The sequence below is a fragment of the Trichosurus vulpecula genome, chromosome 5 (assembly GCF_011100635.1).
Source record: "Trichosurus vulpecula isolate mTriVul1 chromosome 5, mTriVul1.pri, whole genome shotgun sequence".
NCBI classification, from domain to species: Eukaryota; Metazoa; Chordata; class Mammalia; order Diprotodontia; family Phalangeridae; genus Trichosurus; species Trichosurus vulpecula.
The window spans coordinates 53,963,956-53,976,888 of NC_050577.1; the positions used below are offsets into that span (position 1 = coordinate 53,963,956).

Consider the following 12,933-nt stretch of genomic DNA (forward strand, 5'->3'; position numbering starts at 1 on the left):
AAGGGAAAAATACAGCATTAAGATAATGGTCTACTGAAATTCTTTCACACAAACATGGGTGTTTGCATGACAACAGAGAGGATCCCAGGTGAAATATTTTAAGAGATATTTAAGACCAAGATGACAGTGACATAGATCAGTTTTGTGAAAGCATGGCAAAACCCAGGAACAGTAGTTGGGAGGGAGGCATCATGTTTTCCTCACATCCTGGCCCTCCCCATTGTGGGTGAGCTTACAGGGTTGAACCAGATGGTCTTTCGTATGTAAGAGGGTTGATACCGCAAGGGTCAGAGAGAAAGGCTGGAGATATCTATTTTTAACATCTATATCTCCTGGGCAATCCTCTTAAATAATGAGTCATCAGCTTCTATTCCTTCTTTTTAGACCCATAGCCATGATGATCTGGGTACCAACCCATAACCGCCACAGTTCTAAGATCTCTTGGGCTGTTCGTTTCTCTTAGCCATCCTTGATTATTAGGGGTGGATGAGGCTTCAGTGTTGGTGGCTGAAGGGATATTAAGTGAATGAGTAGCAAGAGAGGTACTCCTAACAAGATCACAAGGCTTATCTGTTGAGTGATGGGGCAAGGGATTCATCAATCCCACCAACTAGTTTCAGGGATGGTCTTTTGGTTTTGGAGGTTATGTGAGGATAAGGAAACCTGTTCCTCCAACTTAAGAGCTGGTTAGTGCCTGACTTCAAATTTGAATGCCGTTCTGGCTACTTGTAGAGTATGTTGTGGGTAAACCTCAGTAACCTCCAATTCCCGTTAACTGCAGGGAGTGGTATGCAAGGGCAAGGAAAAACTGGGAACAGAAGCTGCCATTCATGTAAAAAGTGATTCTTTAAGTGGAGAGGTGAGCACAGTTGTTTTGACAGAATTCTGCAGTAGACAGTAGAGCAGGGCTGTAATTAAAAAATTATGATATACTAACAATGATAAAATAGAAACATGCAAAATATCATCTTAAGAGTATACTTAGAGATTCCTATAAAAAAAAGTGAATTTGAGCAGATTTGAGAGAGTTAGAAACCGCAAGCAGTCTGAGTGGGGCATATTTCCAAGCCAAGAGAGTCTGAAAGGCCAAAACAAGGAATCTGTAGGCTTGGAGAGCGCTCAGCGTGCGGAGCTGCTCCAGACAGCACCAAACTGGAAGTGGCTGGCCGGGAAACCCACGTGGAAGACAGGCTGGGAGAAAGCTGGGCGCCTGAAACCGGTGGAGATCCCCAGGCCTCCCAACACAGGACGGCAGTCTGTGGAAGCAACGAAAGGCAGCGCAATGCCACTGGCCATGAGACATCAACTTCTGAGGCTTGCAGCCCAAAAGTATGAAACGCAGCTTCTTGAACTTCCGGGAGACATAATGGCCAGGTAAACGGCTCTAATCCCTCTCCCACTCATCCAGAGAATTCCTTGGAAAAAAAGAATGCTGGAACAGAGGAGATAGAAGTGGGGCTTCAGTGGCCAAATAGTAGAAGTTCCTTAGTCCCAGAGGGGCAGAGCCAGCAGGGGTCAAATCCAGGAGCCCAGACATACTCTTGCTCCCCCAGCCACCAGCACAAACAACAAAGAGCTGACACCATTGCTGAAGAGCAACAGTGCTGGAGAGCAAACCTACGGAAAGAGACATCAAGGAGCTAGACCCCTCCCCCACACCTCAGGAAACTGAAGGCTATAATGCACAAAGCCAACAACTAGACTGACAATCCCCAGAATAAGAAAGCTGGGACAGAGATCCCTGAGCCCCAAAATCAGAAATTTATTGTAAAGCCAGGAATAGGCTAACCAACATGAAGAAGAACACAAAAAACCCGAGGACCATTGATTCTTTTTATGGAGACAGGCACAATCAAAATACCAATTTGGAAGAAGATAGCAATGACACTATAGCCACATCTGATACCTCAAAAGGTAATGTGAACTGGTCTCCAGACCAAAAAGCATTACTGGAAGAGCTAAAGGAGGATTTTAAAAACCAAACTAGGGAGGTAAAAGAAAAAATGGGAAAAAAAACCACTGACAAAATCAAGTCCCTAAAGAATAAGATTGGTGAAATGGCTATGGAGATTCAGAATCTAAATAGAGAAAATGACAGCCTGAGAGGTAAAATCAACCAATTGGAAAAGGAGACTCAAAAGCAAAATGAAGACACTAACTCATTAAAAATTAGAGTTGAGCAAGTGGAAGTTAATGAATCTATGAGGCAACAAGAAGTAGTAAAACAAAATGTAAAGAATGAAAAAATAGAAAAAAATGTGAACTATCTGATTGGGAAAACAACTGACCTGGAAAACAGATCCAGGAGAGACAATTTAAGAGTTATTGGTCTACTGGAAATCCACGATTAAAAAAAAAAGCTTTGACAGTATCTTCAAAGAAATTATCAAAGACAACTGCCCAGAGGTCCTAGAACCAGAGGGCAAAATAGTCATTGAAAAAATTCACCGATCACCCCCTGAAAGAGATCCCAAACTGAAAACTCCAAGAAATATTATAGCCAAATTTCAGAATTACAAAGTTTAGGAGAAAATACTGCAAGCACCCAAAAAGAAATAATTCAAATATCATGGAACAACAGTCAGGATCACGCAGGATCCCTCAGCTTCTACATTAAAAGGCAGGAGAAATTGGAATATGATATTCTGAAGGGCAAAGGAGCTGGGACTATGACCAAGGATCAACTACCCAACAAAACTAAGCATAATTTTTCAAGCAAGGAGATGGACATTCAATGAAATAAGGGAATTCCAGACCTTCCTGATGAAAAGGCCAGAACTCAAAGGAAAATGTGATCTCCAATTACAAAACTCAAGACAGACATAAAAAGGTAAACAGGGGGAAAACCCCCCAAAAACCTTATTAATCAATAAGGGCAAATTATTTGCATCTTTATATAGGATTATATCATCTTATGTATGTTTTATATGTATACATATATATGTCAGTCTTGAGAATAGTACAGCTATTATGACAATTGAAAGGGATACACATAGACTGTGAATGTCTGTATAAAATAACTGATATAAGGATAAAAAAATGTAATTAAGAGATGTAAAGGGAGGGCTATGAGAGAAGAGGTAAGGAGGTAGTAGAAAAGGGTAAATTACACCAAATGAAGAGGCACAAAAACACATTTCAGTAGAGGGAAAGAAGGGAGGTAGAAGAGCAGAGTTTGAGCTTTTCTGTCATCTGATCTGGTTCAAGAAGGGAATAAGATACCCTGATAAGTATTGAAATCTAACTTGTCCTACAGGAAGTAGGAGGGGAAAGGGGGAAAAAGGGAGGGGGGTGGTCAAGAGGGAGGGGAGAAGTAGCAAGTGGGAAATGGTAAGATAAGGGAGGGGAATAAAGAGGGAGGGTAAACTGAGGAAGGCGGCAGTCAAAAGCAAAACTTTGTTGAGGAGGGGAAAGGGAAAGGGAGAAATAAAAGCATAAACAGGGGGAAATAGGATGGAGAAAAAGACACAGATAGAAATCATAACTGTGAACGTGAATGGGATGAACTCTACCATAAAATGGAAGCAGATAGCAGAATGGATTAAAAACCATAATCCTACAATATGCTGTTTACAAAAAACACATTTGAAATAGGGGGATACACAAAGGGTAAAGGTAAAAGGCTGGAGTAAAATATATTGTGCCTCAGCTAAAGTAAAAAGCAGGTGTAGCAATCCTAGTCTCAGACAAAGCAAAAGTAAAGATAGATTTAATTAAAAGAGATAAGGAAGGACATTATATCCTGCTAAAAGGCAACATAAACAATGAAGCGATATTATTGTTTAACATTTATGCACCAAGTGGTATGGCACACAAATTCTTAGAGGAGAGGTTAAGGGAGTTACAGGAAGAAATAGACAGCAAAACTATAATATTGGGAGACCTCAAACTCCCCCTTTCTGAACTTGATAAATCTAATCTCAAAATAAATAAGAAAGAGGTTAAGGAGGTAAACAGAATTTTAGAAAAGGCAGATATGATAGACCTCTGGAGAAAACTGAATGGGGATAAAAAGGAATATACATTCTTCTCAGCGGTACATGGCACATACTCAAAAATTGACCATATACCAGGGCATAAAAACATCACAAACCAGTGCAGAAAGGCATAAGTAGCCAATGCATACTTTTCAGATCATGATGCAATAAGAATTATTTGTAACAAAAAACCATGGAAAAATAAGCTAAAAATTAATTGGAAACTAAATAATCTAATTCTAAAGAATGAGTGGGCCAAAGAACAAATCAGAGAAACAATTAATAACTTCATTCAAGAGAATGACGATAATGAGACAACATACCAAAACTTATGGGATGCAGCAAAAGCAGTTCTTAGGGGAAGTTTTATATCTCTAAGTGCTTACATGAATAAAATAGGGAAAAAGGATATCAATGATTTGGGCATACAACTGAAAAAGCTAGAAAAAGAACAAATTGGAACTCCCCAATTAAATACCAAATTAGAAATACTGAAAATCAAAGGAGAGATTAATAAAACTGAAACCAAGAAAACTATTGAATTAATAAATAAAACAAAGAGCTGGTTTTATGAAAAAACCAATAAAATTGATAAACCTTTGGTCAATTTGATTAAAAAAAAGAAAGAAGAAAATCAAATTACCAGTATCAAAAATGGAAAGGGTGTGTTCACCTCTAATGAAGAGGAAATCAAAACAATAATTAGGAATTATTTTGCCCAATTGTATGCCCCTAAATTTGACAACCTTGGAGATATGGATGAATATCTATAGAAACATAAATTGCCCAGGTTAACAGAAAAGGAAGTAAAATTTCTAAATAACCCATCTCAGAAAAAGAAATTGAGCAAGCCATCAATGAACTCCCTAGGAAAAAATCTCCAGGACCAGATGGTTTTACATGTGAATTTTGTCAAACATTTAAAGAACAATTAATTCCTATACTTTGTAGACTATTTGGGAAAATAGGTGAAGAAGGAGTCCTACCAAATTCTTTTTATTACACAAATATGGTATTAATACCCAAACCAGATAGAGTCAAAACAGAGAAAGAAAATTATAGACCAATTTCCCTAATGAATATTGATGCAAAAGTTTTAAATAAAATATCAGCAAAAAGATTGCAGCAACTTGTCACGAGAATAATACACTATGACCAGGTAGGATTTACTCCAGAAATGCAAGGCTGGTTCGATATTAGGAAAACATTAGCATAATTGACCATATGAACAACAAAACTATCAGAAACCATATGTTCATCTCAATAGATGCAGAAAAAGCCTTTGACAAAATACAATACCCATTCCTATTAAAAACACTTCTAGCATAGCAATAAATGGAGCCTTCCTTAAAATTATAAATAGCATCTACCTAAAACCATCAACAAGCATTATTTGTAATGGGGATAAGCTAGATGCATTCCCAATAAGATCAGGGGTGAAACAAGGATGTCCATTATCACCCCTACTATTCAATTTGGTACTAGAAATGTTAGCTGTAGCAATAAGAGAAGAAAAAGAAATTGAAGGAATTAGAATAGGCAAAGAAGAAGCTAAATTATCACTTTTTGCAGATGATATGATGATTTACTTAGAGAATCCTAGAAAATCAAATAAAAATCTACTTGAAATAATAAACAGCTTTAGCAAAGTTGCCGGATAAAAAATAAACCCACATAAATCCTCAGCATTCTTATACATTACTAACAAAGCCCAACAGCAAGAGATAGAAAGAGAAATTCAATTCAAAGTTACTGTAGACACTATAAAATATTTGGGAGTCTATCTGCCAAGACAAACCCAGGGCCTATATGAACATACTTATGAAACACTTTTCACACGAATAAAGTCAGATCTAAATAAATGGGAAAATATAAGTTGCTCATGGTTAGGCTGAGCTAATATAATAAAAATGACAATTTTACCTAAATTAATCTATCTATTCAGTGCCACACCAATTGAACTACCAAAAAATTATTTTACAGAGCTGGATAAAATAATAACAAAATTCATCTGGAAGAACAAGAGGTCTAGAATATCTAGGGTATTAATGAAAAGAAATGCTAGAGAAGGTGGGCTAGCCATACCAGATATTAAACTGTACTGTACAGCAGCAGTCACCAAAACTACCTGGTACTGGCTAAGAAACAGAGTTGTGGATCAGTGGAATAGGATAGGAATGCAAGATGGAGAAGTCAATGACTATAGCAATCTCCTCTTTGATAAACCCAAAGAGGCCAGCTTCTGGGCTAATAATTCACTATTTCACAAAAACTGTTGGGAAAATTGGAAAATACCTACCAGGGCAGAAACTGGGCATAGACCAATATCTTACACCATATACGAAAATAAAGTCAAAATGGGTTCATGATTTAGGAGTAAAGGCTGATACTATAAGTAATTTGGGAGAGCAAGGAATAGTTTACTTATCAGATTTATGGAAAAGAAAAGAATTCATGACCCAACAAGAGATAGAGAGCATTACAAAACGCAAAATGGATAATTTTGATTATGTTAAATTGAAATGTTTTTGTACAAAAAAAAGCCAATGTAACAAAGATTAGGAGGGAAGCAGAAAATTGGGAGAAAATCTTTACAACTAGTGTCGCTGATAAAGGCCTCATTTCTAAAATATACAGGGAACTGAGCAAAATATATAGGAATACAAGTCATTCCCCAATTGAGAAATGGTCAAAGGATATGAACAGGCAGTTTTCAGAGGAAGAAATTAAAGATATTTACAGGCATTTGAAAAAATGCTCTAAATCACTACTGATTAGAGAAATGCAAATCAAAACCACTCTTAGATACCACATCTCTCCTGTCAGATTGGCTAAAATAACAAAACAGGAAAATGATAAATGCTGGAAAGGATGTGGGGAAATTGGAACATTGTTACATTGCTGGTTTAGTTTGTTGCATTGCTGGTGGAGTTGTGAGCTGATCCAGCTATTTTGGAGAGCAGTTTGGAACTATGCCCAAAGGGCTATAGATATGTTCATACCCTTTGACCCAGCAATACCACTTCTAGGGTTGTATCCCAAAGAGATCACACAAGTGGGAAAAGGACCCATATGGACAAAAATGTTTATAGCAGCTCTTTTTGTGGTAGCTAAGAGTTGGAAATCAAAGAGATGCCCATCAATTGGGGAATGGCTGAATAAGCTGTGGTATATGAAAGTAATGGAATACTATTGTGCTATGAGAAATGGGGATGATACGGACTTCATAACAACCTGGAAAAACCTACACGACATAATGCTGAGTGAGCAGAGCCGAGCCAGGAGAACATTATACACAACCACAGATATATGGATTCTGTGAGGACTAACCCTGACAGACTTTGCTCGTCTCAGCAACACAAGGTACAAAGACAATTCCAAAGGACTCACGATGGAGAATGCTATCTACATCCAGAGAAAGAACTGTGAAGTTTGAATGCAGATTGAGGCACACTTCATGCTAGCCTTTCCCCCACCCCTTTTTTTTTCTTTTTCTATCTTTTGTTTTCATTTTTGGGTTGGTTTTTTTTTTTTGTCCTGTTTCTTCTTTCTCATGATTCATTTCATTGGTCATAATGCTTCTCCATAACTTGACTAGTGTGTAAATTAATTCAATGCGAAGTTACACATGGAAATTACATGGGATTCCATGCTGTCTTGGGGAGGTAGGGGGTGAGGAATGGAAGAAAATCTGGAACTCAAAATTATGTAGAACCGAGTGTTGTAAACTAAAAATAAAAAAAATTTTTAAAAAGAGTATACTTAAAACCTTAGCCATATTATACTGCATATTTCCATAAAAGGGAACCAACCAAATTAATAAAAAATACTTGTTTGTCTTCTGTCCCCTGTTAATTCTGTTACCTTTGAATTTTCCCTATTATATTTAAAATACATAATTATAGCTAATGTGTATGCTATTCTGGTTCTGCTTGCCTTTCTTTGAATCACTTCATAAAAGTCTTTCCATATTTCCTTGTATAATGTGGCATAAATATTTATAATTTCCAGTAAATTAATATACCATAATTTATTTAGCCATTCTCCAATCATTGAGCATATAAATTGTTTCTGATTTTTCCTATTACAAAGAAAGTGGCTATTGATATTTTTATATCAATAGTACTTTTTCCAAGATCTTTAGGCTAAATCAAGCAATTAGCAAGCATTCATTATGTGCCTACTGCATGCCAGATACTATACTAGACACTAAAAATGTCATAGCAATGAAATTGTTGGCTCTGTGACTTTTATTGTATATTTTTGTGTAGATCTTCAAAAAGGTCACAGCAGTCTACAAGCAACAGTGTAATTCATATTGCAATGAATATTGGTTAAGTAACTACTGTGTAGCATTAGATGCTACAATAGGGTCTTGTTTCTCCACAGCTCCTAAAGCATTTGATTATATATATATTATAATTATAATATATATTATAATATATTATGTCATAATATATATAATATATACATATATTACTATCTTGAGAGTTTAGTGAGTATAAGAGCCTGTATTATTAAGATTATCTTGATTTTTATTTTTCCAGTAAGAAATCTGGGCATCTTTTCAGGTAGCTATTAGCAATTTGTATTTCCTCCTTCAAAATGGCCTTTTATGTGGTCTGTTTCTCCATCGAGAAAAGTATTTTATTCTCGCAGATATACATCGGTTCCCTATGCATGCTATGTATCATACTTTTATCTAATAGATTTATTGAAAATTTTTCTCAATTAAAAATTATTTTAGAGATTTTTTTACAAACACTTTTTTAAGGAACCAAGCCCATCAATTTAACCTACAAAATATCTTCTCCTTGTTTAATAAAAATGTACTTCCTTCCCATAGTTGAAACAAATATTACTTTTCCTCTGTTTTGAATAATTTTTAAAATATTTAGATAATTGGTCCAGTAAGATTTATTGCAGAGTGTGGTACATGATGAGAGACAGCTTGGCATGGTTGCTGGAGGGCCTGCTTTCGAATTAGGATGACCTGATTTCCAGCCCTGCCTCTGCTATATGCCAGTTGTGGGACATGGTGCAGGTCACTTAATCTCCAGAGTTGGCTGCTGGTTCCCAGTCAACTGTCTAAGACTATAAATTGCAAAACAGATGCTCATCTACATTAGTAAGGGGAGTTCCCTATACCTGTGGTATCAAATTTCAAACAGAAACAGTGGCCACTAAACCATACATGATGATCTTTATGGGTCACATATTGACTTAGAAAACCACATGTGTAGATACATAGATAGAGACAGAGATATATAGATATAGATATATAGTTATGTGTGTATTGTATGTATGTACATGTACATACAATACACACAGATATGTGTATATACACATGTATGTATACATACATGTGTATATACACATATCTGTGTGTATGTAAGACATCAACACATTAAAATCTGATAGGAATTACATCTTTATTTGGTTTGGGCCATCTTCTGGAGTGTGTTGGCCCAAGTGTCGCCTGTAGGCCTAATGTTTGACACCTCTGGCCTATACCAGTGAAATCACAGGTCCAAAAAAAAAAAGCATATGGTATGGGTCTAAAAGTCCAGTTTCCATACTAGTATTTTTTTAATTAAATGATGATTCCTTTCCCCAGTCTTAGGAACTAATGACACACTAACCTGTTTTATTTTGTTTTGTTACATTGGATTCTGTTTCCTCAATTCAATTATCTTGGTGGTAGGAGGTTTTTGTTGTTAAATTGTTCAATCATGTCTGATTATTTATGACCCCATTTATGGGGTTTTCTTGGCACTCATACTGGAGTTTTTTTTGCCATTTCCTTCTCCAGGGTTCCCCATTTTACAATGGAGGAAACTGAGGCAAGCAGATTTTGAATGATTTGCCCAGGGTCACACAGCTAGTGTCTGAGGCTGGACTTGAATTCAGGTCCTCCTGACTCCAGGCCCAGCCTTCTATCTCTTGAGCCATCTAACTGCCCTGGTAGGAGGCATGGAACCATATGTATTGTTCAGGTACCTGGTGATATGATACTCCAAGCAGAATGAATCTTAATCTTGAGAACCAATGAAGGGTGTTAAAAATGAGGACTATCCTGTGGAACCTGACTGGAGCTGATGTGAGGAGACCAGAGAGCAAGAAAGTACCTTTTTGATCCTGGTAGGGGTCCAGCTCAGGGAAGGAAGTGAGTCACTTTAGTTAGGATATCTGTGATCACAAAGTGGAGTGATACCCCAGGGATGGGAGATTGTGGGATTTTTAATTGACCGTCATGGCTGCTCCTAAGCTTTAGAGGCTTAGGTGGGACATTCCCATTAAGCTCAGTGTTGGGCAACCAGACAATCTCAACATACTCTTCTTGTCAGCAGAGTCGGGGATGGGGTGCTGCATTGTCCCCAAGACTTGACAGATGCTTTGGCATGAGGTACTCCTCCTCCCTTGTCCTGTAGCTCCCTTCTTTAAGGGTGAGCGAGAGATGGACATGTAGTATAGGGGCGAGAAAGAGTCCTTAGCACCATCAGAAAGGATGCTTCCTGCACTCACAGCAAAGGATGCACCTGGTCTCTGCAGTGCACACTTTTTGGGGGCCTGGAGACATTATGCTAGAGCTCAAGGGAAACCAGTACTTCAAATGGGTAAATGTACCTTATACCTCAGGTCCCCCTGCATGCCCCTTCCCTTTATTTTCTCCTTTCTTCCTCCTTCTCCTCCACCTCTTCCTCCTAAAAATTTGAGAGTGGGGGTGAGAGGGAAGAAAACAATAGAGAGAAGAAGTCTGGGCTCATCCTTTAAATAGGTGCTTGGTAATACCTTTTCTGAAAAAGGCAAGAATTTGGAAGAAGGCTGAGTAGAATCCTCTTCTGGTGAGGAATGAATTTGGGATGCAATTTTGATCCCTTTGTTAGTCCAATGAGCTCAAATTGTTAAAAATCACTCTCCCATTTTATATGATTTGTTGTTGCTGCTGTTTTAGTTGTCCACTTGTTTCAGTCACGTCCAGCTTTTGTGACCCCATTTGGGTTTCGAGGTTTTTTTGCAAATATACTAGAGTGGCCTTCTACTTCCTTCTCTAACACATTGACAGGAGAAGAAACTGAGGGATATAGGGTTAAGTGACTTGCCCAGGGTCACACAGCTAGTGTCTGAGTTCAGATTTAAACTCAGGGCTTCCTGATTCCAGACCCAGCACTCTATCTATTGTGAACTAGAAAACAGACATTGTTTTGTCTTCCAACATAAGAAAGATGCAAAGAACTGTGTAATTTTGAATAAGTCCCTTCTCAGGGGCTCAGTTTCCCCATCTGGAAAGTCAGAGGTTTGGGCAGATACTAAAAGGTATTTGACTCAGTTAGTTGAAGCTCAGCCATCAATAACAATATTATAGCGTAGCTTATGGAATGTGTTACAATAAATCTTCCCTGTGTTGATAACAAGGAAACTTCAAACTGTTGGTAGCATAATCTCACACTGACAAATTAACATTTGACAATGAACTTCCAGCCCATATATTTGACCTTTGTTTCATCAGATGAATGGATTATTTTCCAACCTAAAAATCTTAATAATAGAACTGTTCCTACAGATGGATTAAAGAAGTCTTCAGACAATAAAAATATATGTGAATAATTTGGAGCAGTTGAATAAATGTCTGTAAACAGACAGCAACCAGCGTACGCTATCTGTTTAGGGAAGCTCCTCAACTTTAAGGAGAGATAGCAACTGTGATGCATAGGGTGCTGAATTTGGAGTGTGGAAGATCTGAGTTCAAATGGTACCTCAGACATTTACTATCTATGTGACCCTAGGAAAGGCACTTAACCTCAGTTTCCTCATCTGTAAAATGAGAGGGTTGGACATGATGACCTCTAAATCTATGTTCTTATGATCTTTAAATTATATGATGATTGGGGTTAGCATTTGTCTTAACTAAGTTTGGGATCATATGCTGAGTTGATACATAGTGCTGACATAAAAAGTACTATATTAAAAAGAAGAAACCAGAAACAAGGAAACACAAAAATACCTAGGAGGAAGTTCAAAAGGGGCACAGACAAGCAGGGCAGAATGGATACTACCTTATTAAATTTAATATATACTTTTCAAAAGAAAACCAAACTATACTTAAAAAAGGAAAACTAGATGAAAGTTTCCAATGTATTAGAAAAATCCTCAGGAGAATTTGTTGAAAGACCTGTGTGACCTTGAATAAGTCACCTGTCATGACCTCAGCTTCCTCATGTGAAAAGTCCGGGGTTGGGGTCAGATAGTCTTTAGCTGGAACTCTATACTCCTCTGACATGAAGGCTGAGAAGACCCAGAGATGCTGCTATCTATAGCAGGGCAATATGTCACCATACTGATGAGGTCATGAGTCTCCTAAAGAATGAGTTAATATTTACATATGATAAAGTCTGCTGGGTGTGAGTGAAACGATTGAGATAGATTATGGAAATCATAATTAATAGTGTATTGTTCCAGTAGGCATGGGGAAAGCAGTGGCTGCCAGCCGAGGACAGTACTTCAGCTGATATTCATCTGTGTGACTGCTGATTTCTAAATCTTAGTTAAAATGATAAATATTGAAATAAACAAAATCAGGCATAAGTACAAAGCTAAAGGAATAGGCCATTTGACATCAGTAGAAGAGAACCATCCAAAGTAACAGGATTTAAAAAAAATTCTTATTGGTTTCTAAGTGATGAATTTGTAACACCTTTGCCTTTCTAATTATGTTGCACTTATGAACATATTAAAATCAGTGGATACTTCCTAAGCACACACTGACTTGGCAGGGAAAGAAGGAGCCTTGGGAGCCTGTACTGCATAGCTGAGGAAGTTAAACATGCCTGCCATTTAAAGTTTACCATGGACAAACCATACAGTAGATTATCAACGGTGAATAATGTAAAGTTCACCATACAGTCTGGTGGTAATACCATTGATTACAAAAAGATATTATAATTCAGTTGTTGTT

The 12,933-nt window shown here is 37.4% G+C and overlaps 1 protein-coding gene across 1 annotated transcript in view; it reads left to right on the plus strand.

Annotated features, from left to right (window-relative positions):
* The window catches only part of LOC118849943 (ATP-dependent translocase ABCB1-like), a 319,035-nt gene that overhangs the window by 132,379 nt on the left and 173,723 nt on the right, over nt 1-12,933 (plus strand). The window lies entirely within an intron of this gene.